The 6,134-nt window shown below is 41.2% G+C and overlaps 1 pseudogene; it reads right to left on the bottom strand.

Annotated features, from left to right (window-relative positions):
* Positions 1-4,714: 4,714 nt before the first annotated feature.
* LOC123807751 lies at positions 4,715-5,797 on the bottom strand (annotated as a pseudogene).
* Positions 5,798-6,134: the final 337 nt, after the last annotated feature.

The raw sequence follows: 6,134 nt of genomic DNA, 5'->3' as shown, positions 1-6,134 counted from the left end.
TTTATAGTTTTTAGCTCTCAAGTTTGGGTCTTTGATTAAATTTTTGTTAATTTTTGAGTTCATTTGTGTATGTGGTATGAGGATATCCAGTTTTCTCAGCACCCTCTGTTGAAAACACGGTCCCTTCTCCCCCGTGAACGGCCTTGGCACCCTTGTCAGAAACCGGTTGGCCATGTTATGTGAGAGGTTATTTTTGGGCACTATGTTCTATTCCATTGGTTTGTATATTTGTACTTATTCCACGACCTCCTTGTTTTAATTACTGAAGTTTTGTGGTAAGTTCTGAAATGAAGAAGTGTGAGAACTTCCAGCTTTATTCTTTTCCAAAGGAATATTTTGGCTATTTGGGGTCCCTTGAGATTCCACGTGCATTTTAAGTTGGATTTTTCTATTTCTGCAAAAAACATTATTGGGATTTTTATAGGGATTACATTGAATCTATAGACCACTTTGGATTGTATTGTCATCTTAACAATATTAAATTATCCTTCGGTAATACAGATGTCTTTCCATATTTATGTCTTCTTTAATTTCTTAAGGACTGTTTTATAATTTCAGTGTACAAGTCTTTTGCCTCCTTAAATTTTTTCCGAAGTTTTTATTCTGTTTGATGCCATTATAAATGGAATAATTTGTTAAATTTCCTTTTTAGATTGTTCATTGCTTTGTGTATAAAAATTGAACTGATTTTGCCCTGGTTGGTGTGGCTCAGCAGACTGAGTGCCTGCCTGTGAACCGGAAGTTGCTGATTCCCAGTCAGGGCACATGTGTGAGCTGGGTCCCTGGTTGGGGGCGTGTGAGAGACAACCAATCAATGCTTCTGCCACACATTGACATTTCTCTCTCTCTCTTCCTCCCTTGCCCTCTCTCTAAAAATACATAAATAAAATCTAAATTAAAAAATTGAACTGATTTTTGTGTGTTGATTTTGTATTCTACAGCTTTATTGAATTCATTTATTAGTTCTAACAGGTTTTTGTGGGAACTCTTTCAAGTTTTCCACATATAAGATTATGTCATCTGCAAACAGATAATTTTACTTCTTCTTTTCCAATCTGGATTCCTTTTATTTCTTTTTCTTGCCTAATTGCTCTGGCGAGGAACTCCAGTACTATGTTGAATAGAAGTGGCAAGAATGGGCAGCTTGTGTTGTTCATGACTACAGGGGGGAAACTTTCAACCTTTCCTGATTGAGTGTGATGTTATCTATATATATTTTTGAATATTGCCTTGATCATGTAGAAGAAATTCCCTTCTTGAAATTAAGTCTCTAGAAAGCCAATATCCTCAAGGTGGTTGGAAAAAGCCTTATTGTTTTAGTAGTGTTATTTACTAAATGGTATTATTTTAAACCACAGACAGTGCTGGAATGAACTGGTACAACACTTCTGTAAAAGCTGTACATTCGAAAGCTCTAAAACTAGTCGTAAGCTTGAGCCAATAATTTCATTTATGGTAAATTCATTTTGAGAAAAGGGTTTATCATAAATGTATAAAGAGCTTTATATGAAAAAGTAGAAAAAAGACTTTCTGCATATATTTTACTTTCCCATGACATAATTGGAAAATTTTAAGTAAAAGCGTGGATTAGTCCACAGCTGTAGAAAATTAAACTTTAAGGTTTTTTTGGCAGGAAAACACAGAGAAACTCGGGTGCTTTCTCTTCACTCGATATCCACAGCTCCTTTGTGAAATAAGCCATTAAAAAAATCAAAATCAACATTGTGGTCAGCTTTGTTTTGGTGGCTCACTAAGACCTCATATTAAGGAACAAAATAGATGTATTTGGCAAGAAACAAAAGTGGGGTAAGATATGAAAAAATTAATTTCAGTGTGGGCTGTTATTTGCATCAGGAATGCTCAAGGATAGTGGTTCTGAAATGGGTGATTTTTCTCCAAAGGGACGTTTGTCAGTGCCTGGCGACATTTTTTTGTTGTCCTGACCAGGTTTTGAGGGTAGGGGTGTGCTACTGACATCTAGTGGTAAAGTCCAGGGGTGCGGCTAAACATCCTACCTGGCTCTGGACAGTTTCCCTTAGCAAAGAGTTATCCGCCCAGATTGTCAATAGTGCTGAGGCTGAGAAACCAGCTCTAAAAAAGTAATCAGTATAATTATACTATCACAGTCATTAATTTGGAAAGATAAGGGGAGTAAAAGAAGTAGATTCTGTATGTTATCACTATGCGTGGGATAAAATCACGAATGTGTCATGTTTGAACTGCATAAGAAGAGAAGAGTCTGATGTGTAGACAATCACGTTCCGGAGACACATCCTAGTCTCTACAAAGATGTCTTATAATTCCACACCCCACGCTAAATTATTCTAAGAATAGAATAAAAAATGGACAACATTGAAATAATATAAATGAATTAGCATCTATTCTCAAATAGATTTACATGAAATATATTATCATAAGAGGGCTTAAAAATTTTTTTTAAAATTATTATTTTCATCGTCATCTGAGGACATTTTTTTCATTGCTTTTAGAGAGAGAGGAAGGGAGACAGAGAAACATCAATGTGAAACAGAGGCACCGACTGGCTGCCTCCCATACGTGCCTGGACTGGGGATTGAACCTGCAGCCCTTTGGTTATGGGATAATGCTTCAGCCAACTGAGCCATACTGGCCAGAGCCATAAGAGGGGTTTGTAATATCTGATACATGCAAAAGAATCTGCATAATAATTATGTACATTTATATTTTATATATGAATGTTATATATGTGATGTAAATATATATAAATAACAATTTATTAAATGCCCACCACCCTACTTATGAATTAGGACACTAGCAATACTGTGTGGTTCTCCTGAGTACCATGCCCCTGCTTCTCTCAAAGAAGAATTAAAAAATTCACTGTATTGAATTTTGTGGTTATCATTCCTTGGTCTTTTAAAAATAGTGATATCATGTGTATATATCCCTATATTATTTTCTTTTAGTTTTGCTTTTTTTCTTATGTAAAAAAATGGTATCATAATGGAGTTAGTCTTTTATGACTCACTTTTTCCAATCAACATTACGTATCATCACATGTGGTTGTTGTCACTCGTGTCACTGCTGTATAATGTTTCTCTGAGTAGTTATCCCAAAGTTCTATCTATTCCCCTGTTGCTATACATTTGGGTTTGATAGGGGTTGAATTGTGTTCCCTAAAACTCACACGTGGAAATCCTGACCCCCAGCACCTTGGAATGTGGCTGGATTTGGAGACAGAACCTTTAGTGAAGTGGTGATGTTAAAATGAGGCCCCTCAGACAGGCCCTCACACATCCGACTGGTGTTCTTCTAAGGAAAGGAAGTCGGACACACGGAAAGGCAGCAGGGATGTGAGGAACAGAGGGCGGGCCAGCGGAGGACACAGCAAGAAGGCGGCCATCCGCAAGCCAAGGAGAAAAAGGCCTTAGAAGAAACCAAACCTGCCTACACCTTGAACTCCGACTCCTAACCTCCAAAACTGGGAGGAAGTAAGTTTCTGTTGTTTAAGGTGCCCAGTGGTACTTTGTTACAGCAGCCCCAGCAAACTAATGTAGGGTTGTTTCTTGTTTTTAATATTATGAACAGTGCTGCTAAAAGCATTCCTGTTTGTATGCATATGTACATGAGATTTTCTGCTATACCCTCATACATACCTAAGTGGGACTGCTGGGTTGTAACGTAGACATATTTCATTTTACTAAGATAATGTCACATTTTCAAAGCATGTATAAAATGTCCCATAACTCCACAATCTTGCTAATACTTGGTATTATCAGATTTGCTAATTGTTCTTTCTTTTTGGGGAATTTTTTTTCTTATTCATTTTATCTCTTCCACCAGTTTGGAAGTTACAGATATTATTTCTTTTATTTTAGTGGTTGCCCTTAGTATTTTACCATAATAAAGCTCATCATCATTTTTCTCTCCCAGGGTCATAAAAAGCTTTAGAACATTTGCTCATGACCACTCTCTCCAGTTCATTAATGTATGCTGCCGTTGCCCACATTTCAACTCTATTTTTACTCATCAAACTAGACATTATCGTCTTATACAGACAACATCTGCTTTAGGTGTACATGTGCACACACACATTTACTAACTTCTCCATATCTTTGTTCACTCCTTGCTTCTTAAATCCCACACTTTGCTCCCACAGCAGGTTTTTACTTCTCTTTCCTTCCTGAAGACCTTTTACAAGCCTCTTCGAAGGTGTAGTGGAATACACTCTCAGTTTTGGTTTACCTTAAATGTCTTTATTTCTGCTTTCTTCCTGAAATATAGGTTTCCTGAGTGCATAATTCAAATCCATAGCAGTTTGCTCTCAGCTTTTTTAGATAGGATTCAGCAGTTTTCTGGCTTCCATTGCTGCAGATGAGAAGTCTGCTGCAGTCTGATTATCATTCCATGGAGGTGATCTTCTTGTATCACAGCCCTCCTGTAGGATGACTCTGTCTAGGTTTGCCCAGCACAGCCCAGTGTAAGTCTGTTGTTTTGGGATAATGACTCCAAAGAGTGTCCAAGTTTGGACAATAAATAATATGGTTACCATAGCATTTAAGAATTTTTTTTCTCTTTTGTGTTCTTCAGTTTCACAAAATATGTTTAGAATAAGATCTATTTTTATTCATGCCACCTGACACATGGCCCATTCTTTTTTTTTTAATGATGATCTCTGAACTTTTAATTGGCCTCCTAACCCCCAGCAGTGCACCTCTTCAGCTGCCTTAATGCCTCAGAACTTTGGTGTCAGTGACCGCAGACGCCATGCTGCTGCCCACAGTCCTGCAGGTGTGGTGTTTTGGGTGGACTGCATGGAGTTGCTGTTGTCCAGGGTGTCACCAAAATCCAAGCCCTCCCCTTATTCCAGCAGGAGGTGGTAGATGGCGATCTCAGCCTCCAGTGTGACCTTGATGTTCAGCAGGGCCTGGTACACCTGGGCCTGGTGCTGCCCCTCTGCCCGGGCCTGGGCCGGCTCTGACTCCAGGTGTAGCAGGTCCCGTTGAGCTGTTCCCTCTGCCTGGCACAGCACGTCTTCACTCCCTCAAGCTGTTCTCCGAGCTGGCCTGCAGGTTTCTCCTGGAGTCTAGGTTGATCTCCGGGGACTGGGTCGTACGTCTCAGCTGTGTGAGTGTCATCTCAGCAGCTCCTATCTCAGCGGTCTGTGAGGTGACCACTGTGGTGCTCTGCTCAGTCTGCTGAGACCAGTACTTGTCTGGCTCCTCTCCATTCTTCTGAGCCAGTTTGTCATACTGGACCGAGATGTCCACTGTGATCTTCCTGAGGCCCTGAGATTTGGGGGCATCCAACTCCACAGTCAACCCAGAGTCAACAATCTGGTTTTGTAGACCATTTACTCCCTCCTTGTGGTTCTTCTTCATGAAGAGCACTTCTCCATAAGAGCCTTGAACTCTGTCTCCAGCTGTAGCCAACTGACATCGATATCATCAGTGTCCTTGCAGATTTTGCCCATTGATGTCACTCCCCACTGACTGGTGCGTGGCCAGCTCCCTGTCATACTTGACTCTGAAGTCATCAGCAACAATTTGGGGCATTGTCAATCTGCAGAATGATACCAGCATTGTTCACAGAACTTGCAAAGGTCTGAGCCCTCAAGTCCTTGATGGTCTTGAAATAATGCCCCCAGTCTCTGACCTGGGGTCACTTCTCAGGTGTTCCCAATTTTGGTCTGCAGTCTCTGACTATCAGCCTCCAGGCTTCTCACCCTCTCCAGGTAGGCAGCCAGACAGTCATTTAGGTGTTGCGTAGTTTTCTTCTCATTCCGGATGCCTGCCACACCTGCCAGATCCCTGGTCATCCCCACAGTTGGGCCCCCAGATGCTTAGTTGCCCCACACACTGGTGGAGTGAGACACACAGATCTGGGAGCCTGAGCCCCTGGAGCCTGCACAGACGCTGGCCTTGCCCCTGGCTGGCTGGGCCTGGTGGTTGGGTGGCTGCATGGAGCTCAGGATCCAGTAGCTTGTGCAGAAGCCAGAGTGCCGAAGCTCGTGTTGTTCAGGGAGGAAGGTGAGAGGCCAAGACAGGCTCAGCAGCAATGAGTGCCGGGTCCACCCATGGCACATTCTTTATTTCCTTGTCTGTCTTTGCAGCAGTCTGTGCTATCTCTTCAAACTTAGCCTTGCGTTTGCTAGT

This window comes from Phyllostomus hastatus, unplaced genomic scaffold (genome assembly GCF_019186645.2).
Source record: "Phyllostomus hastatus isolate PE091 unplaced genomic scaffold, TTU_PhHast_1.1 phas_scaffold_46, whole genome shotgun sequence".
In the NCBI taxonomy this organism is placed as follows: domain Eukaryota; kingdom Metazoa; phylum Chordata; class Mammalia; order Chiroptera; family Phyllostomidae; genus Phyllostomus; species Phyllostomus hastatus.
Note: the sequence above shows the minus strand (reverse complement) of the source record. Positions and strands in the feature narration are given on the sequence as shown.